The sequence below is a fragment of the Peromyscus maniculatus genome, chromosome 6, assembly GCF_049852395.1.
Source record: "Peromyscus maniculatus bairdii isolate BWxNUB_F1_BW_parent chromosome 6, HU_Pman_BW_mat_3.1, whole genome shotgun sequence".
NCBI lineage: Eukaryota > Metazoa > Chordata > Mammalia > Rodentia > Cricetidae > Peromyscus > Peromyscus maniculatus.
In genome coordinates, this window is record NC_134857.1 from 35,276,709 (window position 1) to 35,291,179 (window position 14,471).

Sequence of the window (14,471 nt, forward strand, 5' to 3'; positions counted from 1 at the left end):
AGAGCCCCAGCCCTCTGATTACATGGCTGTTTTTATTTATTTATTTTTTCTTGCATGACCAACCTCCATCCAGATCAATGGAGGGGCTCAGGGATGCATCACCCTGTTGGTCTAAGCCCAGGAAGAGTCTGAGGAGCCACTGCCTTCCACTGAGGCTGGAGCTTCCCACGGTGCTGCTGTAGTGGCTGTCACAGGGAGGAGCATAACATCGTGCGGTGTCTCCTGATGGGGCTCTGAGTCATTTGCCTCCCCGCTCTGCCCCTAGCATTCTCTTTCTCCTACCAGGTGTCCCTGTAGCCCTCACTCCTTCTCTACTTTGCCCTTGCTGTGCCTGGATTTTTGACTCACCTGATCTGTGTCCTCCCAGAGACAACAGTGAAGTATTTACTTAAGCCCCACCCAACAAAAACCTCCTCCCAGTACTCCATCCTGCCAAGGTCCAGGGGCCGCTTGCTTGTGCCTATCTTTCCCACTGTCCCCGCACCGTTATCATCGAGACCCAGGGACAGGTGCCCAGCAGTGCTCGTGGGAAGCAGTACTAGGCATGTCCATAGGGAGGAGGGGGGAGACACAAGCTCAGGCAGGAGTGACCCCCACTGTACCGTGAGGAAGGGGAGGAGCAGAGAAGACGAAGGGTATGAGACAGGGGCCTTCCTGCAGACCTCCGAGAGGCCAGGCCACCATTGGCCAGCCAGGAACCAGCTACAGTGTGTCCTTGTGGGGAGACCAGTGACTGTGACCAGTCAAAGTTAGTGTTCAAAAACAGAATTGTAGAGGAAAGAGAGCCACAACGGTGACAGCCTGCTCCCTGACCTCTCCCCTCGGCAGATACACGGAGCAGGAAGAGCCCTGAGCCAGAATGGGGGAACACACAAACTCAGCTCTCACTGAGTTGGAGTCTGTCGTCATGGAGACAGGGGCAACCCCTGCTTCTCCTCTCAGCCTCTGAGATGCCGTCCCGGGGGGTTCACTATCAGGTGGACTTGGGTGTGAGTCCTGACGGTCAGTTGTGAGCTGTGTGATGCTGGATGAGTTGCTTGACCTTGCCGGGCCAGTTCATCAGGCATCCAATGAAGATAACACTACCTTGTGCCTCTGTTGTGAGGCTTGAGGCGGCGTCACTTGGAGTATGGAGAACACTTCTCACCCCCATCCTTTTCCCCTGCCCCTGGCATCTCTGCTTCTCCAGTTCCCAATGGTCGGTCTGCACCCTGACCATTGCAGGACCCCTCGTCCTCCAGAGTCAGAGACCTAGAGTGAATGACCAGCTAAGGTCATTCAGATGACTACTGGCATCTTGGTTCTTTGTTTTACAGCGTTCCCCATAGTAAATGAGTGAGTTTTCTTAGAAGTCATTATATGTTAGACTTGTCAGAAATACTTGGGAGCAGAAGTGGTTTGAATTTCAATATTTGAAATTTGGGATTTTTACATATCCATAATGAGACGTCTTGGGGCTTAGACCAAGTGGAATCCCAAACTTCACTTTTAATGTTCCATGTACACAGCTTGCACAGTCTCGAGGTCCCTTTCTGCGATATTTTCAGTGCTCTCCTGCTTTCTCAGCAGCCTGTCACGTGAGGTCAGGTGTGGAATTTTCCATTTATAGTGTCCTGTCAGAGCTCAGAAGGCTTTGGAGTACAGAGTTTGGGATAGGGGTAAACAAACATGTTACGTTCTCTACCAGCTGAGGAGGCAGAAGGGCACAGAGCTACCCAGGAGGCTGGTGCTGTCCCCTGCTCTCCCTGGACCGAACACCTCTGCTGTGAGCCTGCTTCAACAGTGGATGTGAAATCAGTTCCTCATCAAGGCCATAAAAGCCCTAAGATCAGCCTTGGAGCTTCCTCCCCCTCCAATAGCCCCGCTTCCTTCCAGTCTTTGTGCATGCCACCCCTGCAGGAAGGAGAGGAAGGGTTACGGAGGCCCCTGTGAGGCAGTCCAGAGGATGACGCGTGTCATGTCATTGGAACCGCTTTTCTGCCCTGGCAGCCAGTGGACTCAGTCTGGCCTCTGGGAAGAAGAGGTAGGAAATTGCCCCCCGGACACCTAACCTGTAGGGGAAGATGCTAAGGCGTTTTCATTAAGTGGTCTTTGCTGTCAGCTCTGTCCCTTTGATCCCAGTGGCCCCTTTCCACGTTTGGAAACTTCACACCAAAATCCCAGAGAGAGAATAATGTATATCAAACATAAAATAGTCTATTGCAAAACATTTGAACATTTCCAAAAGGAAACTCTGGAGCCTGTGAGATGGCTTAGCCGGGAGACGCTCTTGCTGCCAAGCCAGCGTCACCTGAGTTCAGTCTCTGTGACCCCGAGTGAGGGAAGGAGAGAGCCGACTCCCTCCGAAATGTACCCTTGCCGTCCGTGTGCGTGCGGTTGCATGGGTGTTCTCTCCATGAATAACTACATATAAAAATATTCTAAAGATTCTTTTAAAAGGTAATTTATAGCTTTATGGATTGTGTACAATCACCTGTTTGTATAGGTTAACAGGTAAAGAGACTCCAACAAACAAGTGACGCGAAGAACTCTGGGGGAAAGCTTTAGACCAAACAAGCTAGGCTGAGGAGGTCTTCAGAGCCTTCTGACAATCCTTCTTCCTTAACCCCCAGTGCTCAGAAGCTTCTGTGACTTGATTCTTAGTTAACAGGGATCCTGAAGCCCCAGTGAGGGCTCACTATGTGTCAGACACCCAGTGATTTACATTGGGTGGCTATGGAAGTCTCACAGTGTCCCTTTGGGCTGTACCCAGATCCCACTGTCCCACATTGCAGAGGAGGCTACCATTCACAAACCCACTAGCTCAAGGCCGCACAGCCAGCCAGTGATCGGGCTGTAGCAGACACCTAGGCCAACCTGCAGACAGAGGCACCTGCAGCTCCCCTTGCCTACCTTCACTTGGTCCCACCCACTTTTTTAAAGCAGGATGGAGATGGCTCATCTGTGAAGTTGCATACTCAAGTCCGATTACTAACCTCAAGCAAGTGGGAAGACACGGAGACTCTAGTCCACAGGAGAACACCAAGACCACTGGTTAGCACAGAGAGATCCTGCAAGGCAAGCGGGGATAATAACAGGCAAGGAAAAGATCAGGAAAGGTTGCCCACACCAGGACCCCATGAGCCCCTTTCTAGGGGAGTGCATCCTGCAGCACATGACAGTTCAGCTTGCATACAATGTAGAAGTCTGAAGGTCAGCCATGTAAGCCAGGTGCCTATGCCTGGTCTGCTCCCAAAGGAAAGAAAGCAGATGCCTTGCACTAGAAAGACAGCTGAGGTGGTGTGGAAGCCTCCAGGGTAGCCTGGGAGCATTGGTGAGCAGGGCACTCCCATACCAGGTTCTGTCCTAATGCCACAGGCTCATCTTTCAGCAGCTCATGGAAGCAGCCTCATCTACACCACTCCTCTCTCTGTGGAGTCCAGGCCCACGGACAGTGCTTAAGCGCCCAGCCTCAGGACCAGGGGGCCTGCTGCCCTTCACCTGACTCTGCCTTCTGAAGCTGGTCTTAGGGCCAGTGCCCCGGTCTCCTCTCCTCATCCGTGGTAGGAGACCACGCTAGCTCTTATTTCATAAGGTGGTGGTGAGGATTAAGGGGACTGGAACGTCAGAAATGCTTACACCTCTCCTCAGAATTGGGAGGCATGGGATGCAGAGACCCCAGTGGGGATGCTGCGTGGATCCGCGTCCAGGTTGCCTCTGTTGCTATCAACTAGAGTGATAGCAACAGCTAGATCTCAAAAGTGTTTCCTCGGCTTTACTTTCCTCCTGTGCATTAGGGGAAATGAGAGTCACACCACGGGGTTGTTGAGAGGCTTAAATGATCTAAAATTACACAGCACTTAGAACAGCCCGCATTGAGCCGGGTGAGTGCTCAGCAACGCAATGGCATCGGGCAGCTGCTGTCCAGCCCTGCTTTATCAGGTTGACATTGTACAGAGTGATCCTGTAAATGAGTGGGGTGACCCGAGGCACTTGTGATCCTGTTCTGTAAACCGATAACATTAGCCAGAAAATGGCCACTTCTCTTTATTATGTTCCCATGTCGGCCAGGACTTTCACTCATGTTACCACCCATCCAGGCTACTTCTCCTATCTGAGTCCTGTCCCTCAACTTCTTGACAGGGATATGGCCACAGGAAGATCTCCTGTGACCAAATCACAAGCTTCCCCTCACCTCCCCCTGTCTGGGTACACAACATTGTATGGCTAATCATCAAGCTTATCAAATGGAAAACTTAACCACAAATAAGCTGGTTTCATCACACCTTGTAAGGGTATGTTAACTGTTCCATTTGGTTTGACTTGAGTCCAGCCCCAAATCTTGCAGGGTTTTCATAGAGGCAGCTACTATTTATAGCTTACATCTTCGTGGGCATTTCCTAAGAGTTGTGGGCACTCTATACACATGTTGTCTGTTAGTTCTCCCTTGTTTAAGCTACCAAAAGGCCATGAGTGCTATGGTTTGAACGTGTGGAGAAGACAGTCCCTAAGTTCACATGTTAATGCTGTCTAGAGGTGGGGCCTATAAGCGGTAATTAAGATTAGGCCAGATTATAAGGGAGGAACCCCATGATATGATGGCATTTGTGGCTGGATGACAAGGGGGAAGAGAGACTTGATGTAGCATGCTTGCTCTTTCACAACATCCCATTCTTTCTGCTCTGTTTGAAGGTGGCTAGAAGATCCCCATGAGATGCAAAGGAGAAGCCAGTGCATAACTTAAACTTCCGGGGGTCTAGAACCGTGATCCTATAAAACATCCGGACATAAGTTGTTCCAGCTAAGATATTGTGTGATAGCAACAGCAAATGAGCTAAGATAATAAGAATGTGAGCTCTTGTGATCTCCTTAGCCTATGGGCCAGCAGCTGACCTGGGTGTTTTTGGAAATGGAGACTCCAGAGGAGAGGAGTCAAGTCATTTTGCTTAAACTCCTCTATGGAGCACTGGATTGTGTGGTGAGCTCCACAAGCTTGTCTAGAGAAGAGTTCAGATGTCATGGGGAAAGATTGTGATGGTCTGAACATACCAGACGAGGAAGAATTAACATCCCTGCTTTGAGTCTGACATAGGGGAGCTGCTGGAGAGACTGACTTAAAGGAGGGAAGAGTGATTTTCGCTATGGTTTCAGAGGGCTCCACCCACCGTGGTGGGGAGCAGCACTCACCGTGGCGGGGAGCATTTGGTGGAATGGAACCATTCCGTGGCAGTGAGACAGGAGGGGTGGGAAGAGTCACAGGCTTAAAGAGAATTAAGATACCTATACCCTGTTAACTGAGCACCATAGGAGAAAAATGTAAACTGTTCAAAGAGATCATAATCTTCCCACAGAGGCAAGAGACAAATATACCAAGACCTGAATGAGAAAACAGTTGACAAGGAAGCCCAGGCTGTGAAGAAGGGCTTCCTGACACTAGAGGATTAGTTCTGTTTTCATGACTCTCCAGATGGAGAGGGGAACCAGGCTGCAGATACAGCATGCCGTCTGAGCCGCATGGAAAGTGCTGCTAAGAACCGCAAAGGTGGAGAAGCTGGGCAAGACAGCACAAGCCAGAACATGGAGGCTGAAAGGCCAGGGGCAGGGCAAATGTTCACGAGTGGTGTCACGGGAGGTGATCAGTTGCCTGAAAAGCCGAAAAGGTAGATTAGCATCTAGAGCCTCCGTCACTGTGCAAGTTTTCACAAGTGACTTATCCTCAATCTGACCCAGTTTCCTTGAGCAGAATGAGAATCATGGAAGTGCCTACTAGGCGGGGTCACCGTGTGGACTAAATGATGCCAGGCCTATGCACAGATCATCATCCTAGTGCCTGGTATGTGATGAAAACCCACTAAATAATCCCTGTTAAGTGATTGATGGTGATGACAACGGTGATTGCCAGTGTCTTAATGTTTCTGGAAATGTGGAAACTGACTGTGGTACTCCACTTGTTGCTGTAACTGCTACTCAGATATATATGTCACAAAGAGGAAAGGTCTATTTTGGCTCACAGTTTTGGAGGATCCAGTTGTTTGGGCCTTGTAGTTAGGTGGTGTATCATGACAGGAGGATGTGCTGGGGAAAATTCATTCACTACTTCACCAGGGAGCCGAAGAATGGAAGAAGAGGGGGGCAGGAGTCTTTCTAGGCAGTCTAGGGGCATATCCACATTGATGGGAAACTCTGCAACAAAGCCTCAGCTCTTAAGATCTCCACCACATCTTACTGGTGCCAACGGGTCAAACCATGAACCTTTTGTAGACAGTCAGCACCCAACATATAGCAAGATACCATAATAAACTATGAGGCCAAGGATTTAGACAATTAGGTGAAGTATTACCTTGAGGGGCAGGAAAGAAATATAATAAGAATGTGCTGTGTGAAATTCTCAAAGAATTTCAAATACAAACACAAATTCTCAAATACAAAATAATGACACAAAAGACAACTTACAGGGATATTCAGAGGAATAAAAAAATAAAGAAGCATTACCACTAGTTTTTATTAGGGAGATTATTTTAAAAAGGGTTTAAGCATGAGGACAATATGACTGGTTTTGCAAACCAAATGGTTCTTTGGGGGGTCACTGTAGATTTAAGGAAAGCAAAACTGGGCAGCAGGGTTGGATAGGTGAAATTACTACTTCCCGGGTGAAAAGTGGAAGGCCCTGACGGAGCCCAGAAGGTGACAGATCGAAGAAAAGTGCATTTTCGGAGAACTCTGGGTAGTGAACGTGGAAGGCATTGGGGAAGGAAAAGAAAAAACTAAGGCCGTGCTCAGGGTTCCTAACCTAGGTGACCCACCTACTGATATGGGAGATCTTTAAAAGAGACGTGTGTAGGAACGACAAAGACAGGGTTGTTTAGATATGAAAAGACATGGTGTATATGGCCTCCTTGAAGCCTCCCGGGAGATGGCAGGTGGAAAGACTCAGATGCTGCCAGCATGATGTTAAGATGGAACCATGAGAATAGGAGGTGTTTCCTGGGAGAGAATGCAAGGTGAGAAAAAAAAGGGGGGATCAAGGAAGAAACATTCAGAATCCCACCATTTAAGGAGCAAGAGAAGAAACATCTCAATGTATACCAGAGGGGTTGAAAAAGATGGCAGTGTGAGGTGTGATAGAAACGAGAATAGAGTCTGAAGATGCGAGTGACGAGCCATCTCGCAGACCATCTGTCCATCCACTAGGCGAAGATAGAGAAGGGGCTAACTGATTTAGCAAGGAGGTGGGGGACAGACAGAGCAAAGAATGTGAGACAGGAAGAGGAGTCGGGGATCCAGACTTTATCTGAGATATTTTGAGAAAAGGAGAGCCGGGAAGGAAGGCAGCGGAAAAGAGTTTTAGAGAATAACAGTGAATTGTATTGTTAACTTGGCTGGATTTGCAGTCACCTAAGAGGCACATCTCTAGGTACTGGGTGTCTCCAGGGAAGTTTCGACTAAGGACAGAAAGATTCATCCTAAGTGTGGATGGCATCCCACGGTCTGTGCTCTGGACTGGGAAAAAGCACAGGGGAGGCAAAGGGACCATCAACATCCATCTCTCTCTGTAGATGCAGTGTGACCAGCCTCTCACTTCAACCTCTTCCTACCTCAGGGTATCACTGCCGCATCTCCCCTACTATGATGGACGGCAGCTCTAAACTGAGTCCTTCCTTAAGTGGCTCTTGTTAGGTATTTTGTTATAGCAATGGAAAGGGTAACTAATACATGGGGTACTCAATATTTCTCCTCTGGCAAAAATCAAAGAATGTTTACTGTAGTGTTATTGTTGTGTGTGGTGTACATGTGTGGGTATGCCTGCTGCAGTGCGCATGCGGAGGTCAGAGAACTACTTTATGGAGTTAGTTCTTTCTTTCACCATTGAGCGTGCTCCAGGGGTTGAACACAGGTCATCAGGCAGTATGGCAAGCATTTTACCTGCTACGTCATATCATCGAAGCTAACAGGAGCTTTTGATTGGATAGAAATGAACGCATGAAGAGGAGGATGCTGCGGTGGCAAAAGGAAAAGAATGGAGCTGATGAGTTAAAGTTCACAAGGAGACAGATGAGCACAGCGCCAAGAGCCTGTGCAGAAAGAAATTTCGATGGACCAGAGCAACCAAGCAAACAGAACCAACCCTTTACCCCCACTTTGTGAACTCTGCCAAGAAGGTAAGTGTGTTTCAAGGTTTCGTACATGGGCAACCTCAAATTTTGCAGGTACTAATAGCAAGCTTTTAACGACACAAAAACACAGGCCGCGTACCCTAAGTGAATCGTGGTGATTGTTAAGGCCTTTCTGGAAAGTTGTGAAGATTTGGGGTTCCCACCAAAAAGATGCTGAACAAGGACAAGAGATGGGTGAAACATCAGACCCAAGGTTTGGTTCAACAATATATGGATCTGTGGCAAAGCCCATTTTAGTTACTGGGCAATGCTATTCCTCTCTCTTTTAAGAGGTTGAGTACAAAATGAGAAATATGGCTGGCACATTCTTTCCGGACTACATCTTGGCCTCCTAGACTCAGGGAAAGTCAGAATGTAGGACAATTAGGGATGCTAGGTAAACACTACTTTCAGGAAACAACCAGGAACACAGGCTCATGATACTAACAATAATCCTTTTTGCCTTCTTGTTTATCCTTAAAAGGCTCGAGAGAAAAAAATGACCTCAGAAGCAATTATGTGTCTTCTAATCATTATTATTTAACTGGATAAGACCCCATTTTCATTTTAACTGTGCTTCACAATTATGAAAACCAATATGTTTAACTTTAATTGTCTTCTCTTTGTCCTGGGGTTATGTATTAGCTTTAAAACTTTGGGAACCCTGCCCCCACCAATCACTGGATGACCTCCCATAGCAATCGAGCAAAGATATTATGTACTCTTAGTAAAGGAGTATTCTGTACCTAGGGGCAGCAAAGATATCATGTACTCTTAGTAAAGGAGTAAACATTTCCCCAGACCCAACTCTCAGTAGAAATGACCAGAAAGAAGAGGGGTATCATTTAATAAGCTAGTTTTAGAACATACACTAGGAAATGAACCCAGTCAGCCCCCTAATACATGTGAGGTGAGAGGCATAGAGATGATTTTCTAAAGAAACAGTCCATGGCCTAAGAGAAGCTAGTGGGTTGGTTGGAAAGTTTCAGGACATAGTCAACAAGGTGCTACCTTAATCAGTCCAGCTGTCCATCTAAGTTGTTGGCAACACACGAGCAGTACTTATTTCCTCTCCCTGGCTAGGGCTGCTTCTCAGTGCAGAAGGCAGAGAGGGAGTCCACCACTCTAGATGAATGATTGACACTTCTTCAGGACTTCAAGGAACTCTGGGCATGCTCCCTGGCTTCTCTGACTGAAGTTTTAGGAGAGTTCCTTCTATTTGGCAACTGCAGACTATAGAACTCTCTTGGTGGCTTGTCCCATTTGATATCCACACAGACAGGCTGGGTATCACCCTGACTTTGGACAGAAGATCACTGACTTAAATGTCACAGGGAAATGCTGTTAAAGACAGCCTTGCCTCCATAGGACACAGTGCACAGTGTAGCTGACAAAGGAATTCCTCTCATTAGCAGATTTGATCATCTACATAAAAACCCCATGTGGTGGGTTGTTATTCTTTCTACAAACAATCCCTCCCTTTTCATTGTATTGATTTGATTGCATTTCTCTGGTGCCTTCCATGGTTTTCATAAGTCTTGTTAACTTCAATCTCCTACTCCTAAAACCTTCAGCAGTTTTCTAGAATTAGCTATAATCCCTTGCTTGACGGTCTTCATGTTTAGGCTCATCTTGGTCTTCCAACGGCGGCCCGCACTGGTCTCCCTGGAGCTCATCGTCGTTGTCGTCTGTGTTGTCCTGCCCTTCCTTCCCTTCTCCTGGCTTCCCTCTTGCCCTGTATCTCCATCCTAAGCCTCAGTCAGCTCCTAAAGACTCACTTAGTTCCCATCTACCTAATAGAATCCTTCTTCCCGACTTTCAAATTCCAGCATGACCTTTTCCTTTCCAAGATTCTCATATATTTGGTGTCTTTGTTTTTAAAAACCTCTACCATAGAGTGTCTTAGTGAAGTCTCTTGTCACATGAAAAGTTATGACTTTTTCATTTATAATTCAAAGCCTGGATCAAGCGTCATTTCCAGAGTGAATTCTTTTCCATAGGCACATAATAATTCTCATAAAAATTCTCTCCTCATGGCGTGTGTGTGTGTGTGTGTGTGTGTGTGTGTGTGTGTGTGTATGTGTGTGTGTGTGTGTGTGTTTCCACAGTGGGTCTGTGGAGGTTAGAAGACAGCTTTGTGATGTGTTTCTCTCTTTCCACCTTTGTGTAGATTCTGGAGGCCAAAGGCAGGTCGTCGGAGTTGAGCAGCGAGCACCTTTACTGCTAACCCATCTTGCCAGTTATGTTTTGGATGCAAGTGCTGCTTGCACTGTGTCGGAACGGTTGGCTCTGGTGTTTGGGGTCAGCAGTCCGAATTTCAGCTCTGCTGTGTGACCTTAGGCAAGTTACTTAACCTTTCTGTGTGCTTCTGCTTTCTTGCTTCTAAAATGGAAATAACAATGGCATCTGTCTTAAACAGTCCCTGTGGGGATTAAATGAGTTAAGACATATAAAATACTTGTCAGATCGTGTGCCAGCATCATTTCTATGTTTTCTCATCCTTTGTACTTTTATTGATGAAATGCTTAAAAAAAGTAGAACCATGATAGCTGTTTGTCAAATAAATAAGTAAACCAGGAAAGGGACGTTTGATGCTTCTTTATAATAGAGTCTAAATTAAAAAAAAAATGGAGATTGTCCTTCATTATAGCTTTCCCACGCAAATTAACATGAGGTTTTTAACAGGTAATCGATAAACACATTCAGAGCTTTGCAAATATTAATTCAGGGACTGGCAGATGGAGAGCAATATAAATAAATTTGCAATGTATTATTTTCATATCAAATCAGTAGCCACCCAGAATTGTACATGATGTTTGGGAAACACAGTCCCTTTGTTTTAAAGCCCCCCTGTTGGGAAGATTATTTAATGTGCTCAATTGTTTTTAGCCAGTCTCTTATGCTCCAGTACTATCCAGCAAACCTTCAAAGCAGCTATGAGTTTGGATGGTGGAAGGAGCTGAGGTGTGAACGCCAAGACAGATGTCATGAAGCCCAAAGTGGAATTTGGACCCCAGACCCTGTTGCCAAGGAAAGTGCAAAGATGTGCAGTAGCTTCTCTGTAGTCTGGGACTCTGAACCCCAGTGGATTGCTTCCCTACGTTGAAGCTTTGTCTGGTCTTTCTGAGTCAACTGAGGCAGGTATGGGCCTATGGTACAGTCCAGAAGACATCTGTCACATCGGGGACCACATTGCAGAAAAAAAAAGCCTCCAGCGGTTGGTTTGTTCAGCTAGAAATGCTTGCACTGGCTTCCCGCCCCCTCCCCCTCCTCCCTCTCCTCCCCCTCCTCCCCCTCACCCCTGCTTTACCACTCATCTTTCCTCATCTTGTACAGGAGAGGGCTCTCCACCCCCCACCTCAGTGCTTTTTAAAGTAACGCCAATGGAACAGCTAATGAGGCGGTGGAAAGCAAGCTGGTCCCTTCAGGGCTGCTAATGACTCCATGCCTGGGAGCCTAATCAAAGATTTGTCCATGTAATTGCTGTCAAGCCAGCTCCAACCACCTGCCATTTCTGCAGCACCTGAGCTCCCAGCTCGGTAGCCCCTGATTCGAAATGAATCCATCACTGCTTCTAATGGCTGGGAAGCCAGGCTGCTGGGCAACCTTGAACCAGGTTTATCCAGGAGGGCAGAGAGATCAAGGGGCCTCCTGGAGGGCAGGCGAGGGGGTCACTTACCTCATGGGCTTGGCCTGCTCTTTTTAGAATCTGACTTCTGCTTTCCTGGGGGGAAATGAAAGGTGTGCGGGGGGGGGGGGGTGCATATGGATAGGAGGAGAGGCAGGGAGAGGTGGCACTGGACCACATTCTTCGGGGTCTATGGGTCCCAAAAGAAGAGTCAGAGACAGCCCCTGCTCCCACTGTTAGGGGCCCCACAAGAAGAACGAGCTACGCAGTGTCACATATATGCAGAGGGCATAGGTCGGCCCCATGCAGGCTCCCTGGTTGTCAGCTCAGTCTCTGTGAGCCCCTGTGAGCCCAGGTTAGTTGATTCTGTGGGTTGTCTTGTGGTGTCCTTGATCCCTCTAGCTCCTGCAATCCTTTCTCCTCTTCTGCAGGGTTCCCTGAGCTCCGTCTAATGTTTGGCTGCATACACTGAATTCTAACCTTGCCCTCTTTATCAGTTATTGGTTCATCAGGGACACCAATTAAATCTGATTTTTCTGACTTAGTTCCTAGGATGGCTGTTTCAAATATGAGCACACAGTCAGATCATTGGGTAGATGTATTAAACACACTCCTAGACTCTAACCCCAAGGGTCCTGATGTAGTTGGCTTCATTTTTGGTCAAATGATATGCCGGTCAAACAAACTCCCAGTTCTGCTAATCCTATTGCAGGGCAGGGATGGAAAATGATCTAAAAGCCTCAACTTTTTGTGCCTAGCTCGGCACTGGCAGGAGGGTGAGGTAACATACACTGAGAACTTGACCAGCTGGGTCTGCCCGAGTTGGCCAGGGAAGAGCCTCTGGCCCTGAGAACATAAGTAGAAAAATTGATGGTCCCTTTCTCCTCCCAATCCGGGCCAAAACTCCTATGTAACTAAAGGAAATGACTCATCCTGAGCCAATGGCTGGGCAGGAAGTATGCTCTGCCAGAGAATCTCTTTGGAAATTGTTTGAGAATTGGTTCTTCTCTAGGGCGACCATGCCAGGGGTGTCCCAGGACCCTCATTTCTACAAAACTGGCAGGGTTCTCATCCAACAGGGACATTTGTCTATCTGCTGTTCCTTCTGCACTGTAAGAGGCATATTATTAATTCAGATTTACAAATAAAAATAGAGGTGACTATTCTCATGTGTTTTTTTCTGTGCCCCTGACAAAGAAAAGGAAAGAAAGAGAAAATCAAAAGCAAAGCAGAGGGAGGGAAGCCATTTAGGCTGTCTGTATTCATCATCCGGGATCTTATGACATCATGGGCAAGTCTTTGAAATAACGGTGGAAACAGACTTCCTTCCTTCCTTCCTTCCTTCCTTCCTTCCTTCCTTCCTTCCTTCCTTCCTTCCTTCCTTCCTTCCTTCCTTCCTTCCTTCCTTCCCTCCCTCCCTCCCTCTCTCTCTTTTTTCCTCCTTCTCTTCCTTTTCCTCTTCTTCCTCTTCCTCCTCTTCCTCCTCCCCCCTCTTCTTCTAATGGACAGCATTTCTTACACCTAACCCAATTTGTAAAGTAAGTTAGAAGTGATAAACATCTCTACCCTTTTACAGAAATCTAATGAAGCTGTGTAGCCTTTGACCTGAATCGCCAGCAGCATGGTAATGTGGGATCAACTAGTTGGTCTAATGAAGAAAGTGTAGTGACTGGCCATATCCTAAAACTTTCTGTTGCTTGTTGCTTCCCTGTATCTATTTGTCTTCCTCTGCTCTCCGTAGCTTACACCACATTCCAGACAAATGCACACTTGCTTTGGCTTCCTGTGGCTGGCTTGACTATCTAATCAGGGGCCCTGGAAAATGTGCATGATAACCTTCCTGGAATGCAAACACCGTCTGATCGTCCAATCAGATGGAAAGATACGGTTAATTGTTGTTCACTTAGGCCTCTAAATCTTTCCCCAGAGTGCTTAAAATCGCAGAAATAAGGGGCATTCATTCTTTAGTCACCTTTGGAATTTAGGTCTGAAATTTTCTGTGACCTGGGAAAACAGAACAAAAGGATAAGTGCTATCCACCTGATAAGACCCCAAATAGCAAGTATGTATATAGGTAAGTTATGTACTTTCATGGAACTGTTCAACTGGTAGCCTCCTAGATGGACAAGCTCACACTCCTTAGTTCTCCAGGAGTAAAATGCCCTAAAGAGACTTCGGGCAATAGATTCCTTTGAGTAATGTCATGAGGATAGAGTGAGATGCCACACCAAGCTCATCTTGAAAGACATTTCTGGGACTGTCTTCCCTGGCCAGAGCACTTCCCAGCTGCTGGAGCTGTGCTTTCCTCCAAAGTGGCAAAGATGTTAAGGCCAGGATCTAGGATGCAACTGTAGCTGTGCCCTGCTGCCTCATGCAGAGCCTGGCCCCTGGTAGGTACTCCGTAAATTCGCCTTGATTGAACAAACACTGACTACAGCAAAAGCACTTTTGGAGATTCTACACCCAGCCCTGACCCATAAAATCTGTAGAATCTATTGTGCTTTTAATACACAAAAGTCAAGAGATTCTTACTGCTTTGCCCTTATAACATGCAGTCGAGGCACAGACGTGCCCACAGGTTAAATTGCTAAACTGCTGCTTCTTGGGAAACAGGATTAGGTCATGAGGACAATTGGACTGCTGTGTCTCCTTGCCAAGTCCATGGGCTTCCCTCCTGTTGGCCCCGTGGAACCCAGCACTATGTGAAATCA

General features: G+C 47.1%; 1 long non-coding RNA gene across 2 annotated transcripts in view; it reads left to right on the top strand.

Moving 5' to 3' along the window:
* The window catches only part of LOC121830135 (uncharacterized), a 249,959-nt gene that overhangs the window by 211,433 nt on the left and 24,055 nt on the right, over positions 1-14,471 (top strand). For both annotated transcript variants that reach the window (XR_013052056.1, XR_006073093.2), the window contains exons 3-5: positions 7,950-8,138; positions 10,303-10,476; positions 11,026-11,273. This is a non-coding gene — a long non-coding RNA (uncharacterized LOC121830135). The remainder of the gene's footprint in view (positions 1-7,949; positions 8,139-10,302; positions 10,477-11,025; positions 11,274-14,471) is intronic.